Source organism: Gossypium arboreum, chromosome 4 (genome assembly GCF_025698485.1).
Source record: "Gossypium arboreum isolate Shixiya-1 chromosome 4, ASM2569848v2, whole genome shotgun sequence".
In the NCBI taxonomy this organism is placed as follows: domain Eukaryota; kingdom Viridiplantae; phylum Streptophyta; class Magnoliopsida; order Malvales; family Malvaceae; genus Gossypium; species Gossypium arboreum.
Window position 1 is genome coordinate 112,763,671 of NC_069073.1, and position 24,432 is coordinate 112,788,102.

At 35.2% G+C, this 24,432-nt stretch overlaps 1 long non-coding RNA gene across 1 annotated transcript; it reads right to left on the reverse strand.

The window, feature by feature from the left end:
- Positions 1-21,546: 21,546 nt before the first annotated feature.
- On the reverse strand, positions 21,547-22,905 carry LOC108459553 (uncharacterized). The gene is made up of 2 exons (XR_001867372.2): positions 22,669-22,905; positions 21,547-22,024 (listed from the first exon to the last, which is right to left on the reverse strand). It is a non-coding gene; the product is annotated as an uncharacterized LOC108459553 (long non-coding RNA).
- Positions 22,906-24,432: the final 1,527 nt, after the last annotated feature.

The following is a 24,432-nucleotide window of genomic DNA, read 5'->3' on the forward strand; positions in this document are numbered from 1 at the left end:
TGAGGAAACAAATGGGAAACAATACCTCATGAGTGCCATGTTCAACGACCCAATTTCTTCATCTAGCTAAGAATAGTGGCAACTACCACTTTCCCCAAACACTCCAGCCTCAGAATCAAGCTCCACATCCATATAACAGGGAGTTTCACCTCCTTCCCTCTTATGATTTTCTTTATTTTGAATAATCTATCTTTGTACATTGAGGGCAATGTACATCTTAAGTGTGGGGGGGTGAACATGAACATGATGCCTAACTTTTTGCATTATTCTCAAATCCCTGAATTTGATCTTGTGCTAAAGTGATTTTCTCATAATATCAATCGAATGAATTCTGATTGATCTATAATTATTTTTGATATGTCATGAATTAGACCATGGGAATTATGCATGATTATTTTATTATAGGACATTAGAGAATCGAGCATGATAAATTGATATTTTGAGAACTAAAATTTTTAGATTATTTTCCTAAATTGAGGTATTATCTTGAAACCTTAAGTATACAGGAATGACATCAAAAACCCAAATTTTTGGTGAGATTTTTGAGCCTTTTGAGCATATAGCTTTCTTTCTTGCTCACTTCTTCTGTGGTTTGAGTGTGTCAACATTGAACTGTTATTCTAGAACTTGCTTCGAGTATACATGTCGAGATCACACGTATGATTTGATATACTGGGATGATAAAGGCACTTAGGATTTAACCCACTTACTCCATAAAAAGCCTTCCCACATAATTAAACCCTTAGCAAACCCCCTTGAGCCTACTAACCCTTTTTATTAATTAACCCTAATCATTAACCCATTAACCCATTATTGTTGAAATCCTCTTACTTAATATACCCTTTTTTTATCGGGATTATTTTTAATATTGTTACTTCACTATGTTCACCATTTTTTGTTACTAAATCAGGAAGTATGATTTCTATATTGTATTGACTTGATTTTTTCTTAAAAAAAAAACCTCAGTATTATTATTGTAATTCTCAGCAATCTAAAGCTGTCATGAGCTCATGTAATATAATTATAGATATTTGTTTATGATTCAGTAATTGATAGTGGGGTAATATATTGAAATTATCTCGATTCTAACCTTTGTCTCTTCAGCTTGAATCCATACCTGTAACCTAAACCCCATTACAACCATGCAAAGACCTTTTGATTTGTGTATCATATCATTTACAAGTGGTAGAGATTTCATTTTCATGCAAGCCTATAGTAATAACTTCTCATGTTAGACAATTGAGTGCTTAATCTTGAACCTTAAACACTTTGAGTGATTTAAGTGAATCTTTAGTGAGGATGTCATCTCTTGTATATTTAGGACCAAAGTTAATTACTTAGAGGAAGTAGATTACCTATGATTTTATTATCAAAATATTCTATTTAGATTGTTTGAGACTTTTAATGCCCCTATAGTTGAATTCTCACTGTATGATTTTCTGTGGAATAACTTGTAACATTATCAGTAATGATTACGTGATTGAGAGGAATGAATTCTAGTAGTACATGAGGGTTTTGCTTGAGGACAAGCAAATGCTTAAGTGTGGGGGGTATTTGATAAACGCCAAATTATACATATTTTTACCCCAAATACTTAGCATATTTATGGATGTTTATTACTAGATTTATGGATTTTGGTGCTCTTAATCCAGTTATTTCAAGTTTTGTACTCAGGAGAGCACCAATAGTCAAAAGGAACCAAAAACGAGCCAAAAAGGGACAAAACAGACCAAATCGAGAAGATGACATGGCCTAAGCCTTGCCACACGGGCAGCTTACACGCCCGTGTCTTTTGAGGGTGTCGACCAAGGCTTTTACGATTCACACGACCTGGCCATTGACCCACACGGCCGTGTGCAATTTAACAGATCAAACACAGCCTGGTAATCACGTCACACGGCCGTGGCACACAGGCGTGTCTCTTTTTCAAAGAGTTGTATTTTACACGGAAAATGATACTTAGGGAGGAAGAAATCCAATCCAAAGCCTATATAAACACCGTACGTATGACTTAGAAAGGGACCGCTCTCTCTAGAACTTTTCTAGAGTATAGAACCGCATGCTGGGAATTACTTGAAGAAAGCCAGACGATCCATCCCAAAAGCCGGAGGTACTCCAAAACTGAAGATCTCTCTCAGAAACGCCATTGATTTTAAATGTATCGCAAAATTCTAGAAAGTTTGCTAAGTGAGCGTTAGGATCTTCATCCTGCAAACCACCAAACTGAACAAATTACTGTATTATCTGAATAGTGTTAGGTTTTAATTCAAAAGTATTTGCAGCTACAGTAGGTCTAACTATGCTAGATTCAGTTCCTGATAAAGACGGTTTAGCATAATCATACATAGTGCGTGGAGCAGGATTTTGATTAGCCGCAATTGCAGGAGGTATCTGATTGTCTTGGTTTTCAGCGATCTCTTCGATTGGGGGTTGGGCATCGTCTTCTTGCTCGTTCTCTGTGTATCGTAAGCTTCACCTTATTTCTCTTTGATTTCTGCGAACTGTACGATCAATTTCTTCGTAAAAAAGTAGTGGCCCTGACTAGTTTCTTCTAGTCATAAACTATGAAAACCTACCAAGAGAAAGAAAGAGTAGGTTAATAAATAATAATAATAATAATAAAATTAAATTAAATTGTAAGAAAAATAAATAGCTAAAGTAATAAAAATTGAGCGTTCCTAATATCTTAGTTCCCCGGCAACGGCGCCAAAAAACTTGATCGCGATATTACGTGATTGGTTTTAAATATTTATAATTAGTCGTTCTTGAAACTAACTATTATCGCGATGTAGGCAAGTGTACCTATCGAACAGTGGTATAGTTTTAGCAAGACTGGATTGTCGAGCCCAAAGGAATTAAAAGTACTAGTAATGACTGTCTTTTTATTATTTAGCCTAAGAATAAAGAGGTTATGTTTTAATTGACTAATTATCTAAACTAAGAACGCATAGAGAAAAGAATTGGGGAATTGCTTTTGGGAAAAATCGATTGACTTAAGACAATACCTAAGGAAAACTCCACCTAGACTTTACTTGTTATTCTGGCTCCGAATCGGATCATTTATTTATTCAACTTGTTCCGTAGAGATCCCTAAGTTATGTTATTATCCCTATTCAAGACTAATAACGTCTAATCCCTAAATTGAATAACCGAGACTTTTCTCTAATTAACACTCTAAGGTTGTATTAACTCGATCTATGGATCCACTTATTAGCTTTCACCCTAATCCGGAAAAATCTTGTCACCCTATGTCTAGGCGCGCAATCAACTCCACTTAATTATGGAAAATGTACTCTTGGACAGGGTCTATTCCTCCTCTAAATAAGAGCTTGTCTTGAATCAGTATCCTGGGATATCAAAACAAGAAGTAAGAACACATAATTAAGAACAAGTTAAATATTTATCATACGATTCAGAAAATAATAACAAGATTCGTCTTAGGTTTCATTCCCCTTAGGTATTTAGGGGTTCTAGTTCATAACTAAATAAGAAAACATCTCAGAAGAACAAAGAATACAAAACAGAAAGAAAACCCAAAACTCCTGGAAGGACATTGAAGAGAGATCTTCAGTCTTGATAATGAATCCGACTTCTGAGATGGATCAATCGGCTTCTTTGGAGTAATTCCTTACTCCCTATTCTCCATCTCTTTTTCTTCCTTCTCTAGGGTGTATTTATAAGCTTTAGAATGCCTAAAAGCCCTCAAAATTAGCCTTTTCTGAATTGGACTCAACTTGGGCTCGACAGGGACACGCCCGTGGCACACACCCTTGTTCGATTACTTCAGGCTGTGTTTGAGCCTGCCAAATTGACACGGCCGTGTGGCCTGCCCATGTAAGGAGGTCCAGGCCGTGTTGATTTCGTAATTTGCCCCATTTTTTTCGTTTTTGGCCCGTTTCTCGTTCCTTTCGCTCTCATGTGCTCTCCTAAGTATAAAACATGAAATTAAAGCATTAGGAGCATCGAATTCACCAATTCTAATGGGAAATCATCCATAAAATGTGACAACCCGAATTAGGGCCTAATCGGAATAGTGGTTTCGTGACCACAAATCCGAGATAGAAATAATTGTTTTATAAATATTTTGGGGTTTATGATATGATTGCATGATTGTGTGAAAATTTCGTGATGAAATTCTATGCCTAAAGTGTTTAAATTGAAAGTAGGGACTAAATCGAATAAGTTGCAAAATTTGCATACTAGAAATTTTAGTATGAAATTGTTTTGAGATATTTATTAGGAGGTCTTAAATAGCAATTCTACCAATTTTAAGTTCATGGACAAATTTAGGACATGGAAGGAATTTTGGAAAGTTTAGTAGTAAGGGTATTTTAGTCATTTTGATATTAAATGAAATAAAATGGGAAAAATAACACAAAATAGTCATCTTCCCCATTTAGTTGCTGCGAAACTTCACTCTCTCCATAGCTAGGATTCTTCAACTTTCAAGCTCCATAGTAAGTGATTCTAAGCCGATTTTTAATGTTCTTTACGTTTTTGGAATCCGGAAGCTCGATTAAGCTTATGCTAGTAATAATTTAACCTAGGGTTCATATTTGGAAAAATACCCATAGGTGAAATTTGTGTATTTTGATGTTTTATGATAGAATATGAGGTTTTAAATTGTGTTAAATAATTTGTGCTACTCGGTTTTAAGTGAAAACGAGTAAAGCAAGATAATCGGTAAAAATACCTAATGTTCATTACTATATGATAGAGTGGGAATTTGATGTTGTTGTAGAAGAGAAAATGTTCAGCATATCATAAAACATAAGAATAAGGGCTGAAATTAAATTCCGAGCCTAGGGGCAAAATTGTAATTTTGTAAAAGTTAGGGGCAAAATGTAATTTTTCTACAATGTGATTTTGGATTGAAATAAATAGTATGAGTATTAAATGAGCTAAATGTGTTATTATAGATCAAGAAAGGCGCTGAACCGACCTCGAGCAGGGAAAGAAAAAGTTTTGGACTAAATTGCAAAATTTCCATATTTTGCACCAAGGTAAGTTGTATGTAAATATTACAATAATTTCATGTACATTCTTATATTTCAGCCTATTATATAAATATACTAGCTGATGTTAAAATATAAATTGACTATGGGAAGAATGGAAATAAATCTGAGAGAGAGATCCGGTTGAACATTGGAGAGATCGAATGAAATAGAGGGCGTAGCTAGGTCACATGTATGATGCCGAGTGCACATCATGTGTACAAGAAAGCTACGAGACACCTGTAGTAGCTAGGTCACATGTGTGATACGAGATGTATCCCATGTAGACAAGAGAGCTACGTGAAAGATAAATGTAGCTAGGTCGCATGCGTGATTCCAAGTGAAGGACACCATGTAGACAAGAGAGCTACGTGAAAGATAAATGTAGCTAGGTGCATGCGTGATTCCAAGTGAAGGACACCATGTAGACAAGAGAGCTACGTGAAAGATAAATGTAGCTAGGTCGCATGCGTGATTCCAAGTGAAGGACACCATGTAGACAAGAGAGCTACTGAGACAAATCGGCTAGGTCGCATGAGTGGTACTAAGTGTTCCCCATGTGTACAAGAGAGCCGAACTAAATGAAGTATGATGGTGGGGTGTGTCTTTGAAACCGTTAAATATCGAGGATTGATCCGAATTGTTCAACGGGATGGTTTTGTGGTGACATTGTGGTTTGGACCTACACTTATAGTGAATGAAATGTGGTGAAAATGAATTGTGGCATATACATATATACGATAAAATGAGGTTAGCATAAAGAATGTGTGAAAGAGTGAAATTAGTATTAAAGCTGTTTTTAGATGGCAGCAGTGACGTGATTTTGAAAAATCACCAAAAATAGGAGGAATATAATTAGAGGTTGAATGAGATGTGAAATTAAAGCTTAATGAGTCTACTTTCATATAAAAGAAGCAGGGCAAGCAAAGGAATTCTATATTTTGAGATATTTACAATTGTAACTGACTTGCTCAGGATGAATACGTGATCCCCTGTTTCCACTTTGAAAAATCATTAAAAATTGTACAAAGCAAACTAAGAAATATAGTTTACATGCCTAAATTTCTTATTGAGACTAGTTTTAAATACAACAGACTTCAGGGTTGTTTGAGTTATGTACTGAGAGAAATTCAATTCGTAGTGGACAGAGGTCAGGCCAGTCGAGCTGTGTAACAGGGAAACTTTAACTAATAAACTGTACTAATCTGCTGAACCAAAAATTATAAAAAAAATTTAGCAAGAAGCTTTATGAGTCTAGATTCAGGGAAATTTTACGGATATGAATTTCGAGTTTTGTAACTCGAGTTATGATTTATTTAGTGAATATGACACAGCAGAGACAGCTTAATCAAGTGGAATAAGTAGTGAAGTTAAAGTAGACATACTTGAATTGTTGTGTAAACATGTTAGATTCTTAAATTAGTATTTACATACTACTTACTAAGCTATAAGCTTACTTCGTTTTCTCTCTTTTGTCTTATAGTGTTCTCCAACTTGCTCAGAGTCAAGGATCGTGAAGATCTACCCGCACTATCATACTTTGGGGTATTTGAACTAAATGTTTTGAATTATGGCATGTATAGTAGGCAAAAATTATTTTGTTATGTGTCATATTTGTCTAGGTTTAAAATATTAGTTCTGAGACTCGACCGATTACTTTGTACAAGCCATAAAAGTTGGCTAATATTGTTCAAGATATATGTTATACGATGCATTATCAAATGGGATGACATATTTCTATCTTGGTATATGTTATGTTCGGTAATACCTTGTATCTGTTCCTACGTGATAACAGGTAAGGGTGTTACATTTAGTGGTATCGAGCTATGGTTTAGTCGGTTCTCGGACTAATAAAGTGTGTGTAAAAGTCTAGCTATACATGCCATAAAAATATTGTGATAGTGTGGTGACTCTGATTATTCTAAAGCGTGTTTTGTTTTAATATAGTAATGGATCCTGAAGGAACTGCGGTGATGATCTTTGCTAGTAATGCTGTGGCTCCCGCACAAGGGACCGCTACTGTGGAAAGTAGACTGAGACATTGGGACAAGGAGATGAGGCTCGGACGCCTTTCTCCAAATGATGAACAATTGGTATCTTGAATTTATTCGAGCAAATCCAAATGCTCAACCTCCTCCACCCCTCCTATACCTCGGACGATTCTGAGTGCTCAAGGTATAAATTTGGTAAGAATGAACAAGCCTCCGGTTGACAAGATTCGAAAACAAGGGGCAAGAGTTTAGAGCAAAGGTTGATGATGATCCTGAGAAAGCGGAATTCGGCTTGAAAATTCTACCGTGTATTTGATGAGCTCTCATGTACACCGAGGAATGCTTAAAGTGTGTTGTATCACTTTTGAGAGATTGACCTACCACCGGTGGAAGACTTTGGTTGCAGTGGTGCCAAAAGAAAAAGTTACTTGGGATTTCTTCCAGAAGAATTTAGAAAGAAATACATAAGTCAGCGATTTATTGATCAAAAGCGGAAGGAGTTCCTTGAATTGAAGCAAGGAAAATGTCATCGCAGAGTATGAACGCGAATTTGTAAGACTCAGCAAGTATGCCTGGAATGTGTGTCCACCGAGGCCATTATGTGTAGAAGATTTGAAGATGGGCTGAATGAGGACATTAAAGTGTTTGTAGGATTTTGGAGTTGAAAGAATTTGTAGTATTGGTTGATCGAGCTCTTAAAGCGAAGAATTGAACAAAGAAAGAAGAAAAGTCGCTATTGAGGCTCGAGATGTCGAGAAAAGACAGATAAGTAAGCCATTTCAATCTCAACCAAAAGGTCCAAAGAGACAAACCCTCGAATGACAGTTTCAATTGGGGATTTACACAGAGATCGTGGTAGAGCATATTCGGGTCTAAAGCTCAAGCTACTTTGGCAAGTGTGGGTAATGTGCGACCTAGAAAGCCGAGTGCAACAATGTGGCGAGCAACATTATGGTGAGTGTTGGGGACCGAAAGCGAGCTTGTTTCAGTCTTGGTTCTCGCGAGCATTTTATTAGAGACTGTCAGGAGAAGGTTAAAGAAGAAAGATTTGAGTGTTAGATGAATACCACCGCTAGTAGAGGTAGACCACCGAGAAATCTTGGAGGTGGGACTAGTAGTAGAACTGTGATGAAAGATTTAACGGCAAGATCGAAGCTAGAGCACTGCTAGAGCTTATGCTATACGTGCTCAAGAAGATGCATCATCTCCGATGTCATTCTTGGTACATTTTCTCTTTATGATACTATTGTTATTGCATTGATTGATCCGGGTCCACCCATTCCTATATTTGCATGAATTTAGTATCCAATAAAAGTTGCTGTTGAATTTATCGAGTTTACGATTAAAGTGTCGAACCCTTAGGCCAATATGTGCTAGTTGACAAGGTTTGCAAGAATTGCCCATTAATGATTCAAGGTCACTGCTTTTCCGGCCAACTTGATGTTGTTACCATTTGGTGAGTTTGACGTTATCTTGGGAATGGGTGGTTAACATTGTATGATGCTAAGGTAGATTGTAAACAAAAGACACTAGAGTTAAAATGTGAAAATGGAGAAATTCGTGGGTTGAAAGCAGATTTAATCAAATAAATTGCCTATGGTGATTTCGCACATGTCCGCATGTAAATACATGAGAAAAGGGTGTGAAGCTTATCCGCTTATGTAATGAATGTTGAGATGTCTCAACTGAAATTTGAATCGATACCTATAGTCTGTGAGTTTCGGATGTATTTCGGAGGAATTGCAGGTTGCCTCCAAGCAGAGAGATAGATTTTGCCATTGATTTGTTGCAAGGGCATCGCACCGATCTCGATTGCTCCATATAGAATGGCTCATTGAATTAAAAGAATTGAAGGCTCGATTCAGGAGTTAATGGACAAGGGATTTGTGAGACCGAGTTTCTCTCCCTGGGTGCTCTGTATTATTCAGAAGAAGAAGGATGGTTCAATGAGACTTTGCATTGATTACCGTCGACTTAATAAGGTGACTATAAAGAACAAGTACCCATTTCGAGGATTGATGATTTATTCGATCAAGAAAAGGGGCCACAGTGTTTTCAAAGATTGATTTGAGGTCCGGTTACTATCATTTGAGAGTTAAGGAGTCGATGTCGAAAACCGCCTTTAGGACAAGGTATGGACATTATGAGTTTCGGTGATGCCTTTTGGCTTAACAAATGCTCCACCATATTTATGGACTTAATGAATCGGATTTTCCGGCCATATTTGGATAAGTTTGTAGTAGTGTTTATAGATGACATTTTAATTTATTCTCGAGATGAGTTTGAACATGCCGAACACTTGAGAACTATATTGCAGATCTTGAGAGAAAAGAAACCTGTTTGCCAAGTTTAGTAAAAGTGAGTTCGCTTCGTGAAGTCGGATTTTTGGGGCATATAGTCTCGGTGATGGTATTCGGTAGATCCAAGCAAGATTTCTGCGATCGTTGATTGGAAACCGCCAAGAATGTTTCGAGGTTAGAAGCTTTTTAGGCTTGGCCGGTATTATAGGCGTTTTGTTGAAGGATTTTCGATAATTGCCTCTCCTATGACTAAATTGTTGCGAAGAATGTTAAGTTTGAATGGACTGATAAATGTCAACGAGTTTTGAAAAGTTGAAACCACGATTGATGAAGCACCAATTTTAGTACAACCTGAGTCAGAAAGGAGTTCGTAATTTATAGTGATGCATCATTGATGTGCCTTGGATGTGTGTTGATGCAAGAGGGCAAAGTAGTAGCTTATGCTTCGAGGCGATTAAAACCGCATGAGAAGAACTATCCTACACATGATTTGGAACCTGTCATTTGTTGTTTTTGCCTTGAAGATTTGGCGACATTATTTATACGGTGAAAATGCCGAATTTTACCGATCACAAAAGTTTGAAGTACTTGATGAATCAAAAGGACCTAAATTTGCGACAATAAGATGGCTTGAATTATTAAAGGATTATGATCTAGTGATTGATTATCATCCGGAAAAGCAAATGTAGTTCTTGACGCCTTGAGCGAAAATTTCTTTTCACTTTGAGAGCCATGAACACGGGTTAGCATTGTCGATGACGGTCAATTTTAGCGAGATGAGAGCTAAACCGTTATTTCTCCAGTTGATTTGTGATGCTCAAAAGAATGATAGCGAGTTGCGGATCAAGAGAACTCAATGCGAATCAAAGTTATGACTCGATTTTCGAGTTGGACCAGATGACTGTTTGATGTTTCGAGACGAGAATATGTGTGAAAAATGATAAATTGATTCGTAAAATATTACATGAGGCGCACAATGGTCATTTATCAGTTCACCCCGGTAGCACAAAAATGTATAATGATTTAAAGAAGTCAGTATTGGTGGCGTGTATGAAAAGGGACATTTCAATTTGTAACTAAGTGTTTGATCATCAACAAGTAAAAGTGAACATCAAGTACCTTGAGATTACTTCAACCCAGTAATGGTGCTCGAGTGGAAATGGGACAAGATTACCATGGATTTTGTAACCGGTTTGCCTTTAACTCCTAAAAAGAAGGATCTTTGTTTGGGTAGTGGTTGATAGATTAACAAAGTCACCCACTTTATACCAAGACGTCTGATTACTTACTTGATAAATTAGCGAATTATATATTGCTGAAATTGTGAAGTTGCACGGAGTACCTATGTCTATAATATCGATAGAGATCCAAGATTTACCTCGAGATTTTGGAAAAAGTTACAAGAAGCTTTGGGTACAAAATTGAACTTTAGTACCGCATTTCATCCACAAACAGATGGTCAAAGCGGAAAGAGTAATCCGGTACTCAAGATATGCTTAGATGTTGTGTTTTAGAATTTGGAGGTAGTTGGGAGAAATATCTATCTTTGATTGAGTTTGCCTACAATAACGCTTATCAATCAAGTATACAAATGGCACCGTCTGAAGCCTTATATGGTCGTAAGTGTCGGACTCCTTTATATTGGACCGAGCTTAGTGAGAAAGCAGATTCACTGAGTTGATCTAGTTAAAGAAACCAAGAGAAAATAAAAGTAATTCGGGATTGCTTGAAAGTCGCTTCAGATCGACAAAAGTCATATGCTGATTTAAAAAGAAAAGAGATTGAATTTCAAGTGGGTGATAAAGTGTTCTTGAAGGTGTCACCATGGAAAAAGATTCGAGATTTAGTCGAAAAGGCAAGTTGAGTCCGCGTTTTATTGGGCCGCATTGAGATTCTTGAGAGAATTGGACCGATGGCATATCGGTTGGCCTTACCGCAGAGAGTTAGAAAAGATTCATAATGTGTTTCATGTATCAATGTTGCGACGTTATCGTTCGATCCTTCACATGTGATTTCCCAATGTAAATTGAGATTCGATCGGATATGACCTATGAGGAGGAACCAATAAAGATTTTGGCTCGAGAAGTTAAACAGTTAAGAAACAAAAGTATAGCCTTAGTGAAAGTATTGTGGCACAGACATGGGATAGAAGAGGCTACGTGGGAACTCGAGGAAGCTATGAGGAAACAAGACCCAAACCTCTTCTGGGTAAGATTTTCGGGACGAAAATCTCTAAAGGGGGAGAATTGTGACAACCCGAATTAGGGCCTAATCGGAATAGTGGTTTCGTGACCACAAATCCGAGATAGAAATAATTGTTTTATAAATATTTTGGGGTTTATGATATGATTGCATGATTGTGTGAAAATTTCGTGATGAAATTCTATGCCTAAAGTGTTTAAATTGAAAGTAGGGACTAAATCGAATAAGTTGCAAAATTTGCATACTAGAAATTTTAGTATGAAATTGTTTTGAGATATTTATTAGGAGGTCTTAAATAGCAATTCTACCAATTTTAAGTTCATGGACAAATTTAGGACATGGAAGGAATTTTGGAAAGTTTAGTAGTAAGGGTATTTTAGTCATTTTGATATTAAATGAAATAAAATGGGAAAAATAACACAAAATAGTCATCTTCCCATTTAGTTGCTGCGAAACTTCACTCTCTCCATAGCTAGGATTCTTCAACTTTCAAGCTCCATAGTAAGTGATTCTAAGCCCGCTTTTAATGTTCTTTACGCTTTTGGAATCCGGAAGCTCGATTAAGCTTATGCTAGTAATAATTTAACCTAGGGTTCATATTTGGAAAAATACCCATAGGTGAAATTTGTGTATTTTGATGTTTTATGATAGAATATGAGGTTTTAAATTGTGTTAAATAATTTGTGCTACTCGGTTTTAAGTGAAAACGAGTAAAAGCAAGATAATCGGTAAAAATACCTAATGTTCATAACTATATGATAGAGTGGGAATTTGATGTTGTTGTAGAAGAGAAAATGTTCAGCATATCATAAAACATAAGAATAAGGGCTGAAATTAAATTCCCGAGCCTAGGGGCAAAATTGTAATTTTGTAAAAGTTAGGGGGCAAAAATGTAATTTTTCTACAATGTGATTTTTGGATTGAAATAAATAGTATGAGTATTAAATGAGCTAAATGTGTTATTATAGATCAAGAAAGGCGCGGAACCGACCTCGAGCTGGGAAAGAAAAAGTTTTGGACTAAATTGCAAAATTTCCATATTTTGCACCAAGGTAAGTTGTATGTAAATATTACAATAATTTCATGTACATTCTTATATTTCAGCCTATTATATAAATATACTAGCTGATGTTAAAATATAAATTGACTATGGGAAGAATGGAAATAAATACAGAGAGAGAGATCCCGGTTGAACATTTGGAGAGATCGAATGAAATAGAGGGCGTAGCTAGGTCACATGTATGATGCTGAGTGCACATCATGTGTACAAGAAAGCTACGAGACACCCTGTAGTAGCTAGGTCACATGTGTGATACGAGATGTATCCCATGTAGACAAGAGAGCTACGTGAAAGATAAATGTAGCTAGGTCGCATGCGTGATTCCAAGTGAAGGACACCATGTAGACAAGAGAGCTACGTGAAAGATAAATGTAGCTAGGTCGCATGCGTGATTCCAAGTGAAGGACACCATGTAGACAAGAGAGCTACGAGACAAATCGGCTAGGTCGCATGAGTGGTACTAAGTGTTCCCCATGTGTACAAGAGAGCCGAACTAAATGAAGTATGATGGTGGGGGGTCAGTTCAAACCGTTAAATATCGAGGATTGATCCGAATTGTTCAACGGGATGGTTTTGTGGTGACATTGCGGTTTGGACCTACACTTATAGTGAATGAAATGTGGTGAAAATGAATTGTGGCATATACATATATACGATAAAATGAGGTTAGCATAAAGAATGTGTGAAAGAGTGAAATTAGTATTAAAGCTGTTTTAGATGGCAGCAGTGACGTGATTTTGAAAAATCACCAAAAATAGGAGGAATATAATTAGAGGTTGAATGAGATGTGAAATTAAAGCTTAATGAGTCTACTTTCATATAAAAGAAGCAGGGCAAGCAAAGGAATTCTATATTTTGAGATATTTACAATTGTAACTGACTTGCTCAGGATGAATACGTGATCCCCTGTTTCCACTTTGAAAAATCATTAAAATTGTACAAAGCAAAATAAGAAATATAGTTTACATGCCTAAATTCCTTATTGAGACTAGTTTTAAATACAACAGACTTCAGGGTTGTTTGAGTTATGTACTGAGAGAAATTCAATTCGTAGTGGACAGAGGTCAGGCCAGTCGAGCTGTGTAACAGGGAAACTTTAACTAATAAACTGTACTAATCTGCTGAACCAAAATTATAAAAAAATTTAGCAAGAAGCTTTATGAGTCTAGATTCAGGGAAATTTTACGGATATGAATTTCGAGTTTTGTAACTCGAGTTATGATTTATTTAGTGAATATGACACAGCAGAGACAGCTTAATCGAAGTGGAATAAGTAGTGAAGTTAAAGTAGACATACTTGAATTGTTGTGTAAACATGTTAGATTCTTAAATTAGTATTTACATACTACTTACTAAGCTATAAGCTTACTTCGCTTTCTCTTTTGTCTTATAGTGTTCTCCAGCTTGCTCAGGAGTCAAGGATCGTGAAGATCTACCCGCACTATCATACTTTGGGGTATTTGAACTAAATGTTTTGAATTATGGCATGTATAGTAGGCAAAAATTATTTTGTTATGTGTCATATTTGTCTAGGTTTAAAATATTAGTTACAAAGATTTCGACCGATTACTTTGTACAAGCCATAAAAGTTGGCTAATATTGTTCAAGATATATGTTATACGATGCATTATCAAATGGGATGACATATTTCTATCTTGGTATATGTTATGTTCGGTAATACCTTGTATCTGCTCCTATGACGTGATAATCTGTAAGGGTTGTTACATAAAATGCATTAAACATTGGGTAAAAATATGTATAATTTATGGTTTATCAGTATCCATGGTAGTAAACACACGAGCGTGTGCCTTGGCCGTGTGACCCTTAAGGATTGCTGACGTTAGAAATAGAATGTCAAAATTTTCAAACACGAGCTGAGATAGGGGCGTGTCGAGGCCGTGTGAGGGACATGGGCCATAGACATGGGTGTGTGCCAGGCCATGTAAAAACCCCTGTAGATTCAAATTGAAAAATAAATCTACACGAGTATAGGACACGTGCGTGTCCCTAGGTGCTTAGGCCATGCGTGTTACACGAATCATCAACAAGACCATGTTCAAGTTCCACACAGGCGCGTTGCCCATCCATACGGGCATGTGCCCTATTTTAAAGGTCATTTTCCTAGTGTTGGTTAAAGGTCCCGAGTTGGTCCCGAGTAGCTTTCTAGAGGTGTTTTTGGCCTTGTAGACCCAAGATAAAAAGTTTTAAACAAAGTTTACAAAAAATTTAAGTTTTAACGGGCTCATATAATCTGACTTGTACGTATATATATGTGATTTGTGAACGGTAATGCCTCGTTTCGGTATTGGCATCGAACCCTGGTTAGGGGTGTTACACTTACAATCAAGCTTGAAAGTTGAACAAAACCCTAGATATGGTTTCTTGAGAATTTCGGCCAAGCATGGAGAAGATGAGCACATTTTTGCTTTGATTTTCCCTTTTTATTCTTTTAATTACCAAATGACCCAAATGCCCTTAGGGTCTTTGTTTTAAATTTTTCCTATGCATGCCTATTTTTTTCCAAAATTTTAGAAATTGGTCAAATTGCTAATTAGGACCTTCTAATTTATAATCTAAAGCAATTTCATGCTAAAAGCTTCTAGAACACAAGTTTTGCATTTTATTCAATTTGGTCCATAAAATGCAATTAGACATTTTATGCATAGAATTTCTTCATGAAACTTTCACATAAGCATGCATACACATCATGGACCTCATAATAGTCATAAAATAATTATTTCTATCTCGAATTCATGGTCTCGAAACCACTGTTCTGACTAGACCCTATTTCGAGATGTCAAATTTTCACATGAAACATACTTCTACACAATTCTTTCTTATTATTACATAATACAATACGAACTCACCAATTTGCTTTCATTCGATTCTCACATAGGTTCTGTACGTACCTGTATTACTTATTTCAATCGTACTTTTATTCTTATCTTGACTATGCCCGTTGAATCATTCAATATTTCCCACACTAAGTGCCATTCTCAATATCTCACACACTAAGAGTCATATTTAATGTCCCGCACACTAAGTGCTGTACATAGCCGAAGCTATCTCAAATCGCACATTAAGTGTCAAATTTAGCCGAAGCTATATTGAACCGCACACTAAGTGCCATATTTAGTCGATATGTCATCAAACATAACAATAGTCACGTATATACAATTTATATGATATCAAAGCATTAAAAGCATAAATATAACAATGCTTCTTGCATACGAACTTACCTCGATCGTTAAAACGACGGAACGGATCGACTAGTCTGATACTTTGTTTTCTCCCATTCTATATCCAAATCTCATTTTTCTCAATCTCTATAATAACAAAATTTACTTATTTAATCATTAATTCATTCAATTGAACATAATTTACACATTTTGGAAAAATTACACTTTTGCCCTTTTTATTTCAAATTTTTGTAAATTAGTCCTTATCACATTAAATCACAATGTCATGCAATTTCATCCTACCTATGCTTATCCGAATTCTTATTATTTCTTTATCAGCCCATATTTTCCAAGTAATCACACTTTTAACCACATAATTTCATAATTTCACAAATTAGCCTATGACTTGCATTTTTACTCAAAATCACTTTGTAAAATATGTAAAACTATCATCTAACTTCCATATTCCATCAAAAATCATCAAAAAGCATGAATATTCATCAATGAAATCTTAATAAATCTTTAACAATTTCTCAAATTTTTCCCTGGGTTAGCTAGACTAAGCTGCAACGATCTAAAAAATGTAGAAATTATTAAAAACGAAGCTAAAATCGTACCTATTTGAGCAAAAACACCATGGCCAAATAACAAGCTCATCCATGGCTGTTATAAACCCTATATTCAGTTGTAAAATGGATGAAAGATGATGATATTTGGCTTTTGTTTTTTTAATATTAACCTTTATTAACTATTTACTTAATTAACCTTTAAAAATTTAATAATTACACAAATTGCCACTCCACTATCATCAAATATCTCATAAATGGGCTATTTACCACATAAGGACCTTCACTTTTAAGCTCTATAGCTATTTGACACCTTTATCTTATAGAACACAACTTTTATGCTTTACGCGATTTAGTCCTTTTTACCGAATTAACCACTTAAACAATAAAATTTCTTTACGAAAATTTCACACAACTCTAATATCATGCTGTAAATATTAAAATAATAATAAAATAAATTTTTCAATTTCAGATTGTAGTCCCGAAACCACTGTTCTAATTAACCCTAAAAACGGGCTGTTACACGGGTGCTGGTCGTGTACGTCCTACCAGTGGCTGAGTACACCGGCCTATACTGCAGTTACTTGATAGCTTGTGTGAGCAGCACCATGTAGTTATGTCTTGACTGATAGCTTGTCTAAGCAGGCTCGTTGTTAGCTTAAGAGCGAGCAACTATGTGATATGAGATTTAGGTAGCATTAGCTACATATGTGGCACTTAGTGTGCAAGATTCTCAAGTATCCAACATCATTATTCCGAGTGGTTCACTGGTATGCCAAAGATGAGAATAAGTGTAGATTCATTTCGAGATGGTACAGGTATGTACATAAAGCTTATATTTATTGAATTTGAGAAATGATGAATTCAAGGTAAGTTTGTGAAGAAATGAATTATGATTGTAAAACTTATAGTAAATTACATCATCTTATATTATATTTCTTGAATGTTTATTGTATGGTAAGGTTTGCTTATTTCTTGTATACCGCTTACTAAGCTATATAGCTTACTCCGTTTTATTTTCCATGTTTTATAGTGTCGCCAAGCTAGCTCGAATTGGGGATCGTCGGAGATTCGCCTCACATTATCAAAACTATCATTTTGGGTATTGATGAAATTTATCATTTTGAGTATACGGCATGTATAGGGACTTGGTTATTTTTTTATATGTGTTATTATGATTTTGGCCAAATGTATTAGCTTGTAATTGTCAAAGGCTTGTTGTGGAAATTGGCCATGTAAATTGGCTCATTTTGGTTAACTTGGTTGTAAGTCTACTTATATGCATGTATGTGCTAGTGGTTTTTAGTGATGTGGTTTACATTGGTTTGCTACTTGTTGATTGTGGTTTAATGCCTTGATGTGAAATGGATGAGTTGGTTCATTGATATGCTATAACACCTTGATGAGTGAATACAAGTTGATAGTAGTCTTGGTGCTGTTTTTGGAATGTAAAAATGGTATGTTTGATTTGGCTTATTAAAATTTCATGTGCATGTTAGATGATGGTATTACATTGACATGTATTAGCCATGATTGTGGATGTTTTGGTTGCCTAAGTATACTACAATTTATGTCATTGAAATGGTGTATGTGTTTAAGCAAATGAGGGTGGCAAATGGCTTGGTAAATAACCTTTATTTTGTCCATATGGGTAGACACACGGGCGTATGTCTAGGCCGTGTGTCCCTACACCTAAATTTTGAAAAATAAAATGCTCAAAATTGAGCACAAGGGTGTGTGTCTCAGCCGTGTGAGGGACACGGCATCAAGCATGTGCGTGTGTCCCGACCATGTGAAGTCAGCACCTATTTTATGAAAATTGAATTATCTGCACGGCCTAGCACATGGGCGTGTGACTTGGCCGTGTGACTTCAATTTGTTCATGACTTGCAAGTCAGAGAGTTACACGGGTTAGGGACACGGGTGTGTCCCAAACCACACAGGTGTGTGACCCCTGTTTATAGAAAAAAAAATTCTAAGTTTTGTAAAAAATTTTAAAGTTCTCAGTTTAGTCCCAAACCACTTCCAAAGCATGTTTTGGGCCTTGTAAGCTCGTATTAAGGACTCTATGATTGAATATAAATGGTTTTAATTCAGACGCAAATTAATGACTTGGAATTGTGTGATTACTTGTGTTGTAAGTCTGGTAATGCCTCGTACCCTATTTCGGCATTCAATACGGGTAAGGGGTGTTACATTGGAGGCCAAAAATTAGGGTTTATGAGTACATTTAGTTTTAATAAGATTTTAAATTAGGTTTCAAAACATATTATTTTCTTATACTTCAACTTGGATTCAATTTGAGTCCAAAACTTTTTTTCAGTATTTTAAAATTTTTATTTCACTTCTTGATTGTTAATGACAATATCTCGCTAGTTGTTAAAGGATTTCATAGAACTAAGAACATCCAGATTATCAAACGGAGCAAGTTCTATCTTTCTTTCTTTTTAATTTATTTGTGCTTTGTACATGATTGAATTGATTCTAGGGAATATGAAAATTGTATTCATGAGTGGCTATGTCCCTTTAGGGAAATTAACAAGCGAATATGGGAGTAGTTAAAGGAAGATCGAGGGTTTTTCATATGAATTAGTTGCTATAAATTATTGTGTGCTTAAACCCTAGGATTGATGACCTTAGGAAGTAATCTAGGTTAAATGAGGTTGGGAGTTAAATTCGCCAAGTAAATCGTAATTTATCCCTGTTAAGAAAGTGAGGTCGAAAGATAAGTGAGTACTGGTTAATTAGCTAGGTAGTAGAGGTTGGAAGGTAATACTGTCTAGTTAATAACTAATTCTTAACAAAAACCAAGTTTTGAAGTTAATTACAACCACTAAAGCAAGTTAATCTTTTGCTTTTTAATTCATAGTCTTTTTTATTTGTCAAGTTTGTTTTCGCAGTTTAATTTTTTATTTTATGACGTTAATCTTTAGCTTTATGTAACACGCCACGCCCAACGTGTCTGCCAAATTCGGGTATAGAGCATCGCAAATAGACCTATAACCTCTCAAGCCCAATGTAGACATTATAGTCAAATTGTGAAGATCACACTAGCCACCTGTGTGACTAATCCACCCTATAATTCCTTGAAAACCTTAGTTGCTCTCTATTTCAAGAAAAACTATGGTTTACCTTTGTTATCTTGGAAAACATTTAATTAATTAAATGAACCATCCTTACGTCAAGTTATTAGCATTTGCGTGGTTTAAAAAACACATTGTTCCTGTTTAACTTAACAAAACCTTATTTCTTTTATTGCAGTGGAAAACACAGTTTATAAAAGATTTATCGTTAGCCATCTATCATGCATTGTCCAATTTCAAAATATGATTATAAAATCAAATTAACATTTTAAGTATGCATGCATGAAAACCCCAAAGCAGAATAAAACCCAAACCACAATCCAAATAACTTTACTGTCTAAAAACCAAATAAATTTAAATAAACTTAACCAGAATAAATTATTAGTCCGAAGTCTGTCATATGTCCGCATGTCATGTCCAAACCTAGCCTTGAGCATTACCTGATATGTCTGAAACTATGGGGTGAGCTAACTAGCTCAATGTGAGTCCAAACAGTAAGAACATTTAGTTATCCATGCAAACATCAATCAATAAATTAATGTAACATATCACATAGCATATAATCGGGGTGAGAAAAATCCAATTCAATTCGAAAAACTTGATCAAAATTTAAATTTTGAATTAAATAGTTTGAGTTACTCGAGTTAATCGAGTTATTTGGATCAACTCACATAAAAAGTCAAAATTTTCAGTTTAACTCGAATATGAATTACACAATTCGAGTTATCCGAAAATCTGAATAAGAAAAGGTAAAACTATGTCATTTTGATAAATGTTTACCTTTTCTAAAGTTAAAAGGAAAAACCATTAAGTTAAAAGACAACTATTTTGTTTTAATAAGCGTTTACCTATTAAGTTAAAAGGCAAAACCATTATATTGTTTATGTAGTTAAATAATCTTGTACTTCGTCTACTAGTTAAATAATCAGTCCATCTAAATGCAATATTGAGTATAAATAATAGGATTTGTTAACTCGACTCAACTTGACTCGAAATTTTTTGACTCAATTTGATTTGATTCAAAAAAAATTCAAATTGAGTTCGATTGCTAAAATAGGATTCGTCAACTCGACTAACTTGAAGTTTTTTTACTCGATTCGATTCGACTTGATCGATTACTCACCCCTAGCATATAACATTATCTTTCGAGTGTGGCATGGACAAAATGTAATGCATAAAGACTCTTTCCCAACCACCTGTGACTAGAGGTGTGCATGGTAGGGCTACGGCTCGGCCAAGGCCCCCAGAAAAATGGGAGGTTCGGGTAAAAATATAGGCCGAAATATGGGTTTGGGCAAAAAACGAGGCCTGCTTAAAAATGGGCGGGCTGGTAAAATTTTTGGCGGTTCATTTTGCCCTACCAAATTATATAATAAATATATATTTTTATTTTTAATCATATTTATATTTTAATTTTAATTTTAATATAATCAATTTTTATTATATTTTTAATTTGTGTATTGTTTTAAGAATTGTTTTAATATATTTTTATTTGTTTCTTGTTTTAATATTTGTTTTAAATGTATTTGATTATTTAATATATTTTAAAATTTTTATTTAATGAAATAAGTTAAAAAAATTTAATATGGGTCGGCCGGGCCGGGCTCGGGCTTAACAATTTTATTTCGAGCCAGGCTTGGGAAAATTTTTAGGTTCCCCTAAAACCCGTCTGCCGAACTCCAAATATTGCGAGCTATGCTCAATGTGGTTACACCACCATTATACGTAATGTAGTTATACTATCATTTAAGATGTGATATAATCATCATTCTCCTCAATACCTCGGTGTAGTGCACTAAAAACATAAATGCAGACTTAATATGTCATCATTACTCTATGAAACTCCTTTTTCATCCATAATAACCCAACCCATGCATATGCGATATGTCCTTATAATATTTATATTTCAGTAGCATGTTTTACATGCCCTTATAATATCATTCTGTTCAATTCTATAGTAACACTTATCAAGCTTTCAATTTCACCATCCATACAGTGACATTCCAATAGGCCATATTTTCATTATCATTTTATATGCAATTTTTCCAGTGCATGTGTAGTAGACTTACTTTCAGTACATTTCATAGCATTTCACTCGTGCATACATTTCATGAATTAAGTCTTTGTATTCATTTTAATACATGCTATACATACATCCAAAACACAGCATATATTCAAACCATTCATGTTATTTCATACCAATACCAGTCATGCAAATAAACAGTCAACCATGCAACTTTGCAAACATGCAAAGTAACTAATTCGGCCACCGTAAAATCACTTACTTAGCCACTTAACTAAGCCTAAACAACAATCTTAAACATCAATTTAATAACTACAAATGTTATTTAGACATTCAAGGTTATAGGTTAGAACCCACACCTTAATTTCGCACAACCTAGCACTACTTGTGAAACTCATGATTCCTCCATCAGACATAAATTGAACCAAACTTAAAATACAACATTCATCAAGTTAAAGTGTTGTTAAATCAGTCTTAAAAAACCCTCAAAGGGTTCAATTAAATCAGTATTACAACAACTAACTTTTAGATACAAATTGACTTGACTAATTACACTGATTCGATGCGAAACATGTGCTCGAACGACTAACAGCTTCACTGCTAGTTCGGGCCATTTAAATCAGAACCTAACACAATAAAATACTAAAAATAAGTAGCTAAAACATCAATGTTTAACCCCAATTTATCCAGCCAACAAATCCATTAACAACAAAATTGATACTACCCAACAACCTACAAACAATCGCACTTACGCTTCCTGATTCTCAAATCTAAGTTGTCGAACGATTAAGATCAAATATTCCTAAATCATACATGATTGAAGGTTGATTATGAAAGTAGTTTATTAGATTTAAACCTTGCTGGAAATAAGTGGTAAAAATAAAAACCAGCAGCCCCTATTGGTAGATCTAGAAGTGGCATATCACCAAAATTGGCTACGAAGGGAACTATTTTGAAAAACACCAAAGAGATTTGTTTTAGGGCTAAAAAGGATCTATTTTAGTCTTGAAAATAAAATTATATCAAATTTGAAATTGGTATTTTAAATCAAATTTAGGGTTGAAACAATAGCCACAAATAAAAAGACTTGAGGGGCATCAACAACCACCAATGGCGACGACTTTAGAGCTGCTTTGGGAGCTTCATAAAAATCAATTTGAAGGCTAGAAATTTATCATTTAAATCATTAAAAATCATAAAATTCCAAATCTGGAACAAAAGTTTTTTATAAAAAATTTTGATAAGAAAATAGAAGAATAAGGTCACTTACTCAAAGGATAGCAAAGGAGCAGCAATGGTGATCTTTGGGAGACTTTAGTGGCTTACTTTCAAAGAAAATCGTGTAAAAATCCTAAATCGTGTAAAAATCCTCTTTCAACGAATGAAAGATAGGCAGAAAAAAGAGAAGGTTGATGGTGGCACAGTGAAGGGAAATGAAGGAAAATTGAGGAAAAGGAAAAACAAAGGACAATAGAACGGCTAAGGTAGGAGAAAATTTTATAGAAAAGCTAAAAAAAATACAATAAAAAGTTGTATTTATACCTAGTTTACAAGGAATGGGTGACACTTACTCATCATTGAACTAATTCTACATTTTTTTAAAGGAAGGAGAAAATTTAGCAAAATTAATCTATTTTGTAAGGGAAGGGAATTGAACTCGAGACCTTGATCTATTTGCACTACCTCCTCATTTTTCTTTTAACCACCGGTCGCTTACTCATCTTTGAAATAATTCTACATTTTTTAAGAAAAAATTTTAGGATGTCACAACTTTTCCTCCCTAAAGAAATTTCGGCCTTGTAAGGTGTCACTTGGATACTTGACTGAAAGTTGTTATTATAGGCGAACTCTACCATCGATAGATGCTCCTCCCAACCACCGTAAAAATCTATCATACAACTCCTCAACATATCCTCTAAAATTTGAATTACACTCTCTGAGTAACATCAGTATACAGATGAAAAACAATGCTGAAGTCTAACTGTTTACCCAAAGCAATTTCTTCCAGAACCAAGACATAAAACGGGGATCTAGGTCTGAAATAATTGATACTGGCACTCTATACAATCTCACTATTTCAGATATATCAAGCTTAGCTAGCTTCTAAAGAGAATAATTAGTATGAACCAGAATAAAATTGGCTGTCTTAGTGAATCTATCCACTATGACCCAGATAGAATTCTTCATAGAAGATATTAAGGGCAACCCACTAACAAAGATCATAGTCACCCTTTCTTACTTCCACTGCCAAATACAAATCAGTTGTAGTAACCCAGATGAAAACTGATGCTCAGCCTTAACTCGTTGGCAAGTTACACATTTCGACAGCTATTTAGTTACCTCCAGTTTAAGACCCAGCCACCGATACACTTCCCTTAAGTCACAATACATCTTATTACTACTAGGATGCATAGCATAAGGGCTGCAATATGCTTCCTATAGTATAGACTGCCTCAAAATCTGATTCTTCGGTACATAGTATATGCCTCTGAAACACAAAATGCCATCAAAATTAATCTCAAAGACCTTATTCGACCAATCTTCAACCTTTTTAAATCGAGGTGCTAAAGATTCTTCCAGACTCTGCTTATCTCTGATTTCCTGAACCCAAGCAGGCTTTACTTGCAATAAAGCCACAATACCTCCATCATCAAATAGACTCAAACGGGAAAACATAGCCCTCAAGTCAGACATTTCCCTTCTGCTCAAAGCGTCTGCCACTACATTAGCTCTCCCAAGGTTATACTTTATCGTACAATCGTAGTCTTTTAACAATTCAATCCACCTACACTGCCTCAATTTAAGCTCCTTCCAGGTAAGGAGATATTTAAGACTTTTGTGATCCATGTAAATAATACACTTCTCACCATATAAGTAGTGTCTCAAGAGTTTAAGAGCCAAAAATGACGGTAGCCAACTCCAAATCATGAGTAGGATAATTACACTTATGTGGCCTAAGTTGTCTCGAGGCATATGTTACTACATTACCTCTCTGCATTAAAACACATCTAAGTCTAACATGTGAAGCATCGCT